This window comes from Diabrotica virgifera, chromosome 3, assembly GCF_917563875.1.
Source record: "Diabrotica virgifera virgifera chromosome 3, PGI_DIABVI_V3a".
Lineage (NCBI taxonomy): Eukaryota > Metazoa > Arthropoda > Insecta > Coleoptera > Chrysomelidae > Diabrotica > Diabrotica virgifera.
In genome coordinates, this window is record NC_065445.1 from 164,191,417 (window position 1) to 164,206,063 (window position 14,647).

General features: G+C 40.2%; 1 protein-coding gene across 1 annotated transcript in view; it reads left to right on the top strand.

The window, feature by feature from the left end:
- The window catches only part of LOC126881375 (serine/threonine-protein kinase BRSK2), a 119,762-nt gene that overhangs the window by 21,088 nt on the left and 84,027 nt on the right, over nt 1-14,647 (top strand). The gene's annotated exons all lie outside the window — the stretch shown is intronic.

Sequence of the window (14,647 nt, forward strand, 5' to 3'; positions counted from 1 at the left end):
GCTCTATAACTCCGAAGCTTTTTATTTTACAACAAAAACACTCAAATAAAAATTCACCGCAATTAAATTCTGCATAGAGAAATGGTTTTTACGATCTGCTCCGACGAAAATTTTCCTCGGAAAATCCGGGTTTTCTCAACAAAATCTTTAATTTTCAAATAAAGTTTTAGATAAGTAATTATCTACCAATAATTAAATAATTTGGTGACTTAAAAGCCTTCTTGGTTTGGATTATAGTTCCAGAAGCTGGTGAAAATTGAAAGAATATTTTAGCAACAATTCAATTGTTAATTAATAATTTCCGGTCGCAATAATAACCAAAATAATTATGATACACTGATCAAACTTTAAAATCTTATAAAGATGAGATGCCTATTTAACATTTTGTCGAAAAAATATAATTTTTTTATTTTTTTGCATAATCTTTAAATGTTTAAAAAAATGATTAATTATTTATATGGGAAATAAGCCACAATTAAAATGAAAAAAAATAATTTTATTAACGTTTCGACTCCCAAATCGGGTGCCGTTGACAACGGCACCCGATTTGGGCGTCGAAACGTTAATAAAATTATTTTTTTCATTTTAATTGTGGCTTATTTCCCATATAAATAATTAATCATAAAAATGCCACAAGGAAATAGCTTCAGAACAACTTAAAAAAAAATAGTTATAAACAAATTAAGGTTTATCAGAAAGTTTTTATTATATTCCAATTTTAAAAAATAGTTAAAATGTGTATTTCAAATATCTTGAAAATGAATGTTTTAAAACTTTTTTACAACAATTTGCAAAAAAGTTATGAAATAGCAAAGTAAACATACGATTACTGCGTTGTTTATAATTTTTTTAATTTTTCAAACCGTAAAAGTGAGTTTAAAGTACAAGCTAATTACTTACAAAAAACATCGATTATTAGTTTTATGGTTATATTTTGATTAAAGATTATAAATATATTTTTTTGTAATTTACACGTGCAAAAGTAGACTAATACAGTACCGTAGCTATGTATTATGTATTATACCCGTCCACATACACAACTCACGCGAGTTTAAAGCATGTCAGTCGCTTCGACTGAACATCTCCGGCTCTGTATCAAGCCTACTTTCGCGCTAAAAATTACAAAAAAAAAAGTATTTTGAATCTTTGATTAAAATAGAACCATTGAACTAATATTTGATATTCTTTGTGAGTAACTAGATTGCACCACAGACTCACTTTTAAGCTTTGAAACAATTAAAACAAATTATAAACAACGGAGCAATCGTATATTTATTTTGCTGTTTCATAACTTTTTTGAAAATGGTTGGAAAAATTTTTTTAAGCATTCATTTTCAAGACCTTTGAAATACGCTTTTTAAGTATTTTTTAAAATTAGAATATAATAAACAGTTTATTCGAAATGTTAATTTGTTTATAACTACTTTTTTAAACATTTAAATATTATGCAAAAAAATAAAAAATTTATATTTTGTCGACAAAATATTAAATAGGCGTCACATCTTTATAATCTTTCTAAGTTTGATCAATGTCTCTTGATTATTTTGGTTTTTATTGCGACTGTAAATTGTTAATTAACAATTGAATTGTTGCTAAAATATTGGTTTAATTTTCACCGGCTTCTGCAGTTATAATCTATAACAAGAAAGCTTTTATTTCACCAAGATATTTAATTATTGATAAATAATTACTTGCCCAAAAAATTTATTTGAAAATTCGAGATTTTGTTGGGAAAATCCACATTTTTCGAGGAAAATTTTCATCGGAGCAAATCGGGAAAAACATGCCTATATGTAGAATTAAATTGGGGTGAATTTTTATTTGAGTGTTTTTGGTTTAAAGTTAACATCTTCAGAGTTATAGACCAATAATTGAAAAACACGATTTGGAGGCGCCATTTTGTTAATAAAATAAGTAGCACACTATCTGCGAACTTTGCATACCTATATTATTAATATAGAATCATAATATTCGATTCCAGGCTGGTAAATAACCTTTCTTTGTACTTTACTAATTAGACCAACGTATTATAACTTTTCTTTTTTCAAAATTTAATAATTATGCAAAAAACGAAAAATTTATATTTTGTCGATAAAATATTAAATAAGCATCTCATCTTTATAATCTCTATAAGTTTCATCAATGTATCATGATTATTTTGGTTATTATTGCGATCGTAAATTGTTAATTAACAATTGAATTGTTGCTAAAATATTTGTTTAATTTTCACCGGCTTCTGGAATTGCAATCTATACCAAGAAAGCTTTGTTGTCACTAAGTTATTTAATTATTGATTAATAATTACTGACCTAAAACTTTATTTGAAAATTAGAGTTTTTGTTGGGAAAACCCGCATTTTCCGAGGAAAATTTTCGTTGGAGCAAATCGGGAAAAACATGTCTCTATGTAGAATTTAGGGAATTTGCGGTGAATTTTTATTTGGGTGTTTTTGTTGTAATGTTAAAATCTTTGGAGTTATAGAGCAATAATTGAAAAAAATACGATTTGTCGGCGCCATTTTGTATCTGCGGACTTTGCATACCTATATTATTAATATATAGGATCCTATAATTCGATTCCAGCAATAAAATTGCTGGTAAATAACTTTTCCATGAATTTTGATAATTAGCCTATAGTATTAACTTTTTTTGGTTTTAGGACTTAATCTTCACAACCCAATCGGTCCCCATAACGCATGAGTGGCTGCACATTTAGCATACTTTCCTCCCCTACTATTTCTTCCAATATCAAGTTAAACAGTCTCAGGGAGATAGAGTCACCTTTGTTTCACGCCTTTGTTTACTTTGATCTCCTCTCCTTAGAGGTTGTACCTTTGAAACTGATCTTTGCTGTGGTGTTCTTTAGGCTCACTGTTAGTACCTATGTGTCCTAATTTTTCTGGGATTCCAAGATTCTCTGGCTCTTCCATCATTTTCGTCCGATTAATTGTATCAAAATAGCTTTTGAAATCCATGAATATTAGGTGCATTTCTCTGTTGTATTCTCTCGATTTTTTAATTATCTGCTCCACTGTATGTATGGATTTAATTATCGATCTCCTCGGTCTGAATACGTTTTGGTATTCTCCTGATATTCGTTCAGAGCATGATTTAAGTCTCATATTTATTATGTTGGCTAGAATTTTATATGTGGTGTTTAATAAGTCATGGGTGCAGTTCAATACAATTGTTCAGAGCTGCAGCTGACAAAGTTAAGATTGCTGTGATGGTAGCTAATCTCCGATAGTAGACGGTACAAGGGTACTACAAGAAGAAGAAGAAAAAGCTCAGGCAATAAATAGTCACCAAGGATTCTGTATTCCGACCTTTAGAAAATAATTCAATTCGAAAAAATAATAATGAAATAACCTCGCCGCGGGGAAAATCGGTTCTTAACAATGAATCACCCTCCCTATTTTCTTGTCAGATTACAGTGAGAAGCCTACTACTACTACTGCTACTACTACTACTACTACTACTACTACTACTACTACTACTACTACTACTACTACTACTACTACTACTACTACTACTACTACTTCCCCGTGTGGGTGCGGGCCACTACTGAAGAATACACCCTCGGTCTCTCCGGCCTGTCGTAAAAGGCGACTAAAGGAGAGCAAGAAATGCGCATCCTTATCCCAGTCATGGGAGGGGGATGTCATTTCTTGCGCGCAGATCGAGATGTCTGGAAGCGGTAACCGGAAATAAGAGCGTTGCCGACTAAAGGTTCATCCGATCGCAAATACACACGGCACAGGGGAGACGGCTGTGTCGTGACACCAGCCGCCCTCCTTTATATGACCTCAGGGTTATATCGAGGAGGGTGGTTACCGTGTCCCCTAATCTCAAGGAGGCGTCGCGCCGAGGAGATGCATGGCCCTGGGGTGACAAAGAAGCGGTCGATAGCGATAACCTCCGTACCGGGCGACCCGGAGGAATGATAGCCCTACCAGCGCAAGCGGGGCTCTGCGCTGGCGGACCGAAAATTTCCCTAGCTACTCGTGTGAACGTACATGGAAAAACCAGAAAAAAATGGCGACGACGGGGGGATCAAGCATGAGGAACACAGGAACAAAGACGCTGCCCAAAACTTAAACAGCGGAAACGAAGTAGTCAAGGACCAACTGTTCACAAGCAGTGCTGGGGAGAACACTCCGGTAAAGGATGCTTTTGCGAGAAGCTCAAGGATAGCACACTCCCCTCAAAGAATGAGGTGTAACTCGCTTCCAGACTACATAGACCTAGGTACTGAGCACGGAAACGAAGGCGAGCGAAGTAAAACTGAAGAGCAAACCAGCAAAAGGAAAAGAATGGATACGCCAGTCAATAGCCAAGAATATCGTTCACAAACAATACAAAAAGCCGAAAGAGAGTATCAAATGCTAAAAGATATCCTCAATAAAATTCAGGAGGAGGCGAGTGTGTTAAAAACACTAATCGTAGAGATACCTAACACAAAAAAAGGTATCAAGAATGCAATAATCAAAATTGATAGCCATACAAAAAGAATACCCAAAGACATGGGATTCATTAACGAACTTCTAAACGAGTTTAAATCAGAAACCATCAATAAAAAAGACGTAGTTGAAACCACCGCCTCTACGGATTCCACCGGAAAGCAAATGATGCAAACTTCAACTCAAACTGTGGAAGGAAAAATCAAGAAGAAGACCGTGGCAGATGCTGATACGCAGACCGAGAGTCCACAGCAGGTGCAAATGTTAAGACTTACCTCCGAGATCGAGAGGTCCCTGGAGCTAAACTTGGATGATGAGAACTTCCTAAAATTTGCCGATAATGCATGGCCAGAACAGGTGTACGTTAAGTCCAAGCGTCTTAGAGGTAATCTGACGGGCGATGAAGAAAATCTAGTCATCGTTATCAAAGAGGACGGCTTAAAAAATGGAGCTGTCATAAACAAATTAAGAGAGAGAAATCCGCAAATAATGAAGTATGTAAAAGAAGAGATACTTAAACCTGGTGAGATGGTTGGAGGCTTCACGGTAAACGGCATAATCGAAGAAGAACAGAGTAGTGGCCAAAATACAGAGAGGTATACTTATGCCACTAGAATAGGAAATTTCTCGACAATGGAGGGCAAAAATAGCCTTAGAAAGAACCTTGCTAAAATAGGTAAGGCCATCAAAGAACGTAACGGGAGAGAGGCCGTCTGCATCATAGAGGAAGGTGTATATACGAGAAATATCATGGAGCACATTGGCAGAAAGGAAGGAATTACCTTTAATATTCTGATGGATAGGAACAGGGCCACTACGATAATTCAAGATGATCCAAAATGGGAAGCTGCTAAGCGAAAAAGAAACCTTGAGGAAACAATAATTGTTAAACCAAAGGGAGATAGTACATACTCAGACATCATTAGGAGTATGAAAAAGGAGATAGGTACGGAAGGGGTCTCGATCGAGAAGGTAAATAGGACAAACAGCGGAAACATAGTCCTAAAAATCAAAGGTAAAGAAGACAAACATAGGGAGGCTTTTACAACCGCCTTGAACTCCAAACTCACCAACCTAGCCCAGGTTGATGTTAAAAAGAAGGGGAAAACCTTTATGCTAATCGACATAGACGAAACGGTAAGTGAAGATGAGGTGAGAGAGGCGATCACAAAGGAGTTAAATATAGAAGGAACCTCTAGAATAGACATGACGATTAAGTTAGCACAAAAGACCAACCAAAGAGGGTATAAATTCGCCTTTGTCACCATGGAACATGATGCAGTGGATCTTATCACTAAGAAAAAAAGAATAGGTGAAGGCTGGAATCGATGGAGAATCAGAGAGCTCGACCTCTTAGATAGATGTATGAAATGTTTTCAAATAGGACATATAGCAAAAGAGTGCCAGAGAAAAGGGAGTCAGGATAGATGCCATAGATGTGGGGAAGAGGGTCATAAGAGAGGACAGTGCAGCGGAGAAGAGAACTGCTACCTTTGCAATGAAAAAGGGCATGGAGCGGAAACCATGAGGTGCCCGAAATACAGAGAACTATTAAAGAGAAAAAATGAGGAGAAGAGGGACCGACTAGACAGTGTCTTTTCGTAAGCTTGACAAAAATGTATACAAAACTGCTACAAGTAAACATCGATAGGAGTCCTGCGGGAACTGACCTACTATTCAAAAATTGCGAAGAAGCAAACGTAGATATAATCCTGATCTCTGAACCGAACAGAAAAAAACTTAAAACAGGCCATTGGTTTGTAGAACAAAATCTGGATGCGGCCATCAAAGTAATCAACAACCAAACTAAAGTTCTTAAGCATGGTGGAGACAAAGGTTTCACATGGATTGAAATAGCCACCATGGTGATATACAGCTATTATATCTCGCCTAATGTGGATATACAAACCTATACACAGTTTCTTGACAGACTTAGGACAAGTATGAAAAAACATAAAAAAGAAATACTCGTAGGAGGGGACTTTAATGCCAAATCAGTTGAATGGGGCTCGAATAGAGACGACAGGAGAGGTGAAATAATGGCAGAATGGCTAGCCGAAGAGAACCTTATAGTTCATAACAAAGGAAATACCCCTACATTCGTTCGTGGAGACTACGGATCAATCATTGATGTTACCTTTTCGACAAGGAAACTAGCTAAATGTATACACAACTGGAAGGTGCTGGAGGAAGAAAACCTAAGCCCACATCAGAGCATCATCTACGAAATAAAACAGCATAATAAACATCAAGACCCCACACCGGTAAGCAAAGGATGGCGAGTTGTAGAGCATAAAATCCAAGCACTCACGTATAGAATCGGCGTAAAGCTCGAGAACAGAAGTGATAATATGACAGCCGAACAGCTCATGGCAGACATTACCAGCGCGTGTGATGAGGTACTTCCCAAAAAACATTGTAGAGGAAAGAAGAAACCAGTCTACTGGTGGTCAGAAAAGGTGGCAGAGATGAGGACTGCCTGCAACCAAAGCAGAAGAGCCAAGACCAGGGCAAATAGAACAAACAACGCACAACAAAAACTTTTGTTGAACGAACGCTATCAGGAAAGTCGACGAGCCCTAAAGAAGGCTATTCTGGAAGCCAAGAGCGATGCCTGGAAAAAAGTTATAGAGGAGGTCGATAACGATGTATGGGGCAAGGGATATCGCATAGTTACTGATAAGTGGATACATAGATTACCGACATGTTTGTCCGACGAGGAACAATACCAAATCGCAGAACGACTTTTTCCCTCGGATCCAGAAGTAAGGTGGAATAAACTGCCAGTATTAAAGAGAGAATCCCACCTTTTACTCTAGAAGAGTTACAAACGGCGACCGACTGTATTAAACCCAAGAAGGCACAAGGTCCGGATGGCGTACCGCCCGAAGTTATTAAAGCCGTGGCAAATGAACATCCGCTTAAACTGCTGCGATTATTAAACAGGCTCCTCTCGACTGGAGTTTTCCCCGACACATGGAAGCAGGCAAGGCTCGTACTCATCGAGAAGAATAAACCAGGGCAAAACGATAAAGCATACAGACCAATATGTGTACTGAATGTCATAGGAAAACTCTTCGAGCAACTTATATTAGGTAGGCTAAAGGAACAGATCGTTCAAACTGGTGACCTAGCATCGGAACAATACGGATTCCGGAAACAAAAGTCAACCGTACAAGCACTAAAGAGAGTACAGGAGATAGCGGACGAGGCAAACGAAAGAGTAGGAAGAAGACGATGTGCATTGATAACACTAGACGTCCAGAATGCCTTTAATACAGCCCCGTGGGAGGGTATAATTGAGGAACTTCGCCGTAGAAATATAGCCCCATACGTTTTTAATATTCTTGCGAGCTATTTAGAAAATCGTATCCTATATATAGGAAACAATAAGGAAATGAAAGTAACGTGTGGAGTCCCCCAAGGATCCGTCCTAGGGCCCACCCTCTGGAACATCTACTACGATGGAGTGCTTAGGATACCAGTTCCTAGAGGTGTCAAATTGATTGGGTATGCCGACGATCTCGCAGTAGTTGTGGTAGCCCAAGATGCCGCCAGCTTAGAAGATACATCACGTGAAGTGATAGAAGACGTGACGGAATGGATGCAAAGAAAGAAGCTAACACTAGCATCGAAAAAAACTGAAATAGTCCTCCTAGCCGCGGGAAGAAAAATTAAAGACATTTCTATACAACTGGAGAATACGACTGTCACGAGTAGGGATAGCATCAAATACCTAGGCATAAATATGGACAAAAACATGAGGATGGGAATACATGTTCGCAAAATCGCAGAGAAAGCAAACAAGGCAATTGGAAACCTCAGCCGAATTATGCCTAACGTAGGAGGCCCGAAGGAATCCACAAGAAGACTACTGTGCTCCGTGGCAAATTCCATAATACTCTACGGAGCAGAGATATGGCAAAGGGCTCTAAGAAAACAAGTACACAGAAACGTCCTTCTCTCTGTCCAAAGGAAGATAGCCATACGCATAGCCAGTGCATATAGAACTACCTCCACTATGGCCCTTCTAGTAGTAGCGAGGGTACCTCCCATAGAACTGCTTGTCGAAGAACGAATAAGAGTAGGAGAAGGCGAGAACAGAGCAGAAGTTTGGAGATCAATAATCGATCAATGGCAAAATAAATGGACACTGAATGAGGATAAGGGGCAATGGACCAAACGCTTGATACCGGACATAAGGACATGGATAAATAGAAAGCACGGCCAAGTCAACTATTTTATAACACAAATGCTAACAGGACATGGAGGTTTCAGAGAATATCTACATCGATTTAAGATAAGCCAGACAGACGAATGCTTCTACTGCAGTTTAAGGGATACCGCAGAACACACATTCTTCGAATGTCAGAGGTGGAGCCTGGAAAGAAATAGGGCAGAAAATGTTCTTGGAATACTCACCCCAGAAAACATAGTTCAGAAGATGTTGGAGAGCAAAGAAAATTGGGAGATCATAAACCAGATGGCTACGACAATAATGTCCAATAAAAGAAGGGAAATTGACAACTAGGAGTGCTAAATAACAGGAGAAGACAGGGACAAAAAATGAAGAGGGAACCACCTAAACCCTTCCCGAAGGGAACGGGTGGACGTACCTCACGACTCATTCCACCAAATATAACTTCACCTCTTGAGGTAATGCAGGAAGCGGTTCCGAGAGGTCTACTACAAGTTCATAAGGGCCACTAGTTGGTTAGCTTCGGCGCCTTACTACGTCCTTAAAAAAAAAAAAAAACTACTACTACTACTACTACTACTACTTCCCCGTGTGGGTGCGGGCCACCACTGAAGAATACACCCTCGGTCTCTCCGGCCTGTCGTAAAAGGCGACTAAAGGAGAGCAAGAAATGCGCATCCTTATCCCAGTCATGGGAGGGGGATGTCATTTCTTGCGCGCAGATCGAGATGTCTGGAAGCGGTAACCGGAAATAAGAGCGTTGTCGACTAAAGGTTCATCCGATCGAAAACACACACGGCACAGGGGAGACGGCTGTGTCGTGACACCAGCCGCCCTCCTTTATATGACCTCAGGGTTATATCGAGGAGGGTGGTAACCGTGTCCCCTAATCTCAAGGAGGCGTCGCGCCGAGGAGATGCATGGCCCTGGGGTGACAAAGAAGCGGTCGATAGCGATAACCTCCGTACCGGGCGACCCGGAGGAATGATAGCCCTACCAGCGCAAGCGGGGCTCTGCGCTGGCGGACCGAAAATTTCCCTAGCTACTCGTGGGAACGTACATGGAAAAACCAGAAAAAAATGGGGACGACGGGGGGATCAAGCATGAGGAACACAGGAACAAAGACGCTGCCCAAAACTTAAACAGCGGAAACGAAGTAGTCAAGGACCAACTGTTCACAAGCAGTGCTGGGGAGAACACTCCGGTAAAGGATGCTTTTGCGAGAAGCTCAAAGATAGCGCACTCCCCTCAAAGAATGAGGTGTAACTCGCTTCCAGACTACATAGACCTACGTACTGAGCACGGAAACGAAGGCGAGCGCAGTAAAACTGAAGAGCAAACCAGCAAAAGGAAAAGAATGGATACGCCAGTCAATAGCCAAGAATATCGTTCACAAACAATACAAAAAGCCGAAAGAGAGTATCAAATGCTAAAAAATATCCTCAATAAAATTCAGGAGGAGGCGAGTGTGTTAAAAACACTAATCGTAGAGATACCTCACACAAAAAAAGGTATCAAGAATGCAATAATCAAAATTGATAGCCATACAAAAAGAATACCCAAAGACATGGGATTCATTGACGAACTTCTAAACGAGTTTAAATCAGAAAACATCAATAAAAAAGACGTAGTTGAAACCACCGCCTCTACGGATTCCACCGGAAAGCAAATGGTGCAAACTTCAACTCAAACTGTGGAAGGAAAAATCAAGAAGAAGACCGTGGCAGATGCTGGTACGCAGACCGAGAGTCCACAGCAGGTGCAAATGTTAAGACTTACCTCCGAGACCGAGAGGTCCCTGGAGCTAAATTTGGATGATGAGAACTTCCTAAAATTTGCCGATAATGCATGGCCAGAACAGGTGTACGTTAAGTCCAAGCGTCTTAGAGGTAATCTGACGGGCGATGAAGAAAATCTAGTCATCGTTATCAAAGAGGGCGGCTTAAAAAATGGAGCAGTCATAAACAAATTAAGAGAGAGAAATCCGCAAATAATGAAGTATGTAAAAGAAGAGATACTTAAACCTGGTGAGATGGTTGGAGGCTTCACGGTAAACGGCATAATTGAAGAAGAACAGAGTAGTGGCCAAAATACAGAGAGGTATACCTATGCCATTAGAATAGGAAATTTCTCGTCAATGGAGGGCAAAAATAGCCTTAGAAAGAACCTTGCTAAAATAGGTAAGGCCATCAAAGAACGTAACGGGAGAGAGGCCGTCTGCATCATAGAGGAAGGTGTATATACGAAAAATATCATGGAGCACATTGGCAGAAAGGAAGGAATTACCTTTAATATTCTGATGGATAGGAACAGGGCCACTACGATAATTCAAGATGATCCAAAATGGGAAGCTGCTAAGCGAAAAAGAAACCTTGAGGAAACAATAATTGTTAATCCAAAGGGAGATAGTACATACTCAGACATCATTAGGAGTATGAAAAAGGAGATAGGTACGGAAGGGGTCTCGATCGAGAAGGTAAATAGGACAAACAGCGGAAACATAGTCCTAAAAATCAAAGGTAAAGAAGACAAAGATAGGGAGGCTTTTACAACCGCCTTGAACTCCAAACTCACCAACCTAGCCCAGGTCGATGTTAAAAAGAAGGGGAAAACCTTTATGCTAATCGACATAGACGAAACGGTAAGTGAAGATGAGGTGAGAGGCTATCACAAAGGAGTTAAATATAGAAGGAACCTCTAGAATAGTCATGACGATTAAGTTAGCACAAAAGACCAACCAAAGAGGGTATAAATTCGCCTTTGTCACCATGGAACATGATGCAGTGGATCTTATCACTAAGAAAAAAAGAATAGGCGAAGGCTGGAATCGATGGAAAATCAGAGAGCTCGACCTCTTAGATAGATGTAGGAAATGTTTTCAGATAGGACATATAGCAAAAGAGTGCCAGAGAAAAGGGAGTCAGGATAGATGCCATAGATGTGGGGAAGAGGGTCATAAGAGAGGATAGTGCAGCGGAGAAGAGAAGTGCTACCTCTGCAATGAAAAAGGGCATGGAGCGGAAACCATGAGGTGCCCGAAATACAGAGAACTATTAAAGAGAAAAAATGAGGAGAAGAGGGACCGACTAGACAGTGTCTTTTCGTAAGCTTGACAAAAATGTATACAAAACTGCTACAAGTAAACATCGATATGAGTCCTGCGGGAACTGACCTACTATTCAAAAAGTGCGAAGAAGAAAACGTAGATATAATCCTGATCTCTGAACCTAGCAGAAAAAAACTTATAACAGGCCATTGGTTTGTAGAACAAAATCTGGATGCGGCCATCAAAGTAATCAACAACCAAACTAAAGTTCTTAAGCATGGTGGAGACAAAGGTTTCACATGGATTGAAATAGGCACCATGGTGATATACAGCTGTTATATCTCGCCTAATGTGGATATACAAACCTATACACAGTTTCTTGACAGACCTAGGACAAGTATGAAAAAACATAAAAAAGAAATACTCGTAGGAGGGGACTTTAATGCCAAATCAGTTGAATGCGGCTCGAATAGAGACGACAGGAGAGGTGAAATAATGGCAGAATGGCTAGCCGAAGAGAACCTTATAGTTCATAACAAAGGAAATACGCCTACATTCGTTCGTGGAGACTACGGATCAATCATTTATGTTACCTTTTCGACAAGGAAACTAGCTAAACGTATACAAAACTGGAAGGTGCTGGAGGAAGAAAACCTAAGCCCACATCAGAGCATCATCTACGAAATAAAACAGCATAATAAACATCAAGACCCCACACCGGTAAGCAAAGGATGGCGAGTTGTAGAGCATAAAATCCAAGCACTCACGTATAGAATCGGCGTAAAGCTCGAGAACAGAAGTGATAATATGACAGCCGAACAGCTCATGGCAGACATTACCAGCGCGTGTGATGAGGTACTTCCCAAAAAACATTGTAGAGGAAAGAAGAAACCAGTCTACTGGTGGTCAGAAAAGGTGGCAGAGATGAGGACTGCCTGCAACCAAAGCAGAAGAGCCAAGACCAGGGCAAATAGAACAAACAACGCACAACAAAAACTGTTGTTGAACGAACGCTATCAGGAAAGTCGACGAGCCCTAAAGAAGGCTATTCTGGAAAAAAGTTATAGAGGAGGTCGATAACGATGCATGGGGCAAGGGATATCGCATAGTTACTGACAAGTGGATACATAGATTACCGACATGTTTGTCCGACGAGGAACAGTACCAAATCGCAGAACGACTTTTTCCCTCGGATCCAGAAGTAAGGTGGAATAAACTGCCAGTATTAAAGGAGAAAATCCCACCTTTTACACTAGAAGAGTTACAAACGGCGACCGACCGTATTAAACCCAAGAAGGCACAAGGTCCGGATGGCGTACCGCCCGAAGTTATCAAAGCCGTGGCAAATGAACATCCGCTTAAACTGCTGCGATTATTAAACAAGCTCCTCTCGACTGGAGTTTTTCCCGACACGTGGAAGCAGGCAAGGCTCATACTCATCGAGAAGAATAAACCAGGGCAAAACGATAAAGCATACAGACCAATATGTGTACTGAATGTAATAGGAAAACTCTTCGAGCAACTTATATTAGGTAGGCTAAAGGAACAGATCGTTCAAACTGGTGACCTAGCATCGGAACAATACGGATTCCGGAATCAAAAGTCAACCGTACAAGCACTAAAGAGAGTACAGGAGATAGCGGACGAGGCAAACGAAAGAGTAGGAAGAAGACGATGTGCATTGATAACACTAGACGTCCAGAATGCCTTTAATACAGCCCCGTGGGAGGGTATAATTGAGGAACTTCGCCGTAGAAATATAGCCCCATACGTTTTTAATATTCTTGCGAGCTATTTAGAAAATCGTATCCTATATATAGGAAACAATAAGGAAATGAAAGTAACGTGTGGAGTCCCCCAAGGATCCGTCCTAGGGCCCACCCTCTGGAACATCTACTACGATGGAGTGCTTAGGATACCAGTTCCTAGAGGTGTCAAATTGATTGGGTATGCCGACGATCTCGCAGTAGTTGTGGTAGCCCAAGATGCCGCCAGCTTAGAAGATACATCACGTGAAGTGATAGAAGACGTGACGGAATGGATGCAAAGAAAGAAGCTAACACTAGCATCGAAAAAATCTGAAATAGTCCTCCTAGCCGCGGGAAGAAAAATTAAAGACATTTCTATACAACTGGAGAATACGACTGTCACGAGTAGGGATAGCATCAAATATCTAGGCATAAATATGGACAAAAACATGAGGATGGGAATACATGTTCGCAAAATAGCAGAGAAAGCAAACAAGGCAATTGGAAACCTCAGCCGAATTATGCCTAACGTAGGAGGTCCCAAGGAATCCACAAGAAGACTACTGTGCTCCGTGGCAAATTCCATAATACTCTACGGAGCAGAGATATGGCAAAGGGCTCTAAGAAAACAAGTACATAGAAACGTCCTTCTCTCTGTCCAAAGGAAGATAGCCAGACGCATAGCCAGTGCATATAGAACTACCTCCACTATGGCCCTTCTAGTAGTAGCGAGGGTACCTCCCATAGAACTGCTTGTCGAAGAACGAATAAGAGTAGGAGAAGGCGAGAACAGAGCAGAAGTTTGGAGATCAATAATCGATCAATGGCAAAATAAATGGACACTGAATGAGGATAAGGTGCAATGGACCAAACGCTTGATACCGGACATAAAGACCTGGATAAATAGAAAGCACCGCCAAGTCAACTATTTTATAACACAAATGCTAACAGGACATGGAGGTTTCAGAGAATATCTACATCGATTTAAGATAAGCCAGACAGACGAATGCTTCTACTGCAGTTTAAGGGATACCGCAGAACACACATTCTTCGAATGTCAGAGGTGGAGCCTGGAAAGAAATAGGGCAGAAAATGTTCTTGGAATACTCACTCCAGAAAAAATAGTTCAGAAGATGTTGGAGAGCAAAGAAAATTGGGAGATCATAAACCAGATGGCTACGACAATAATGTCCAAT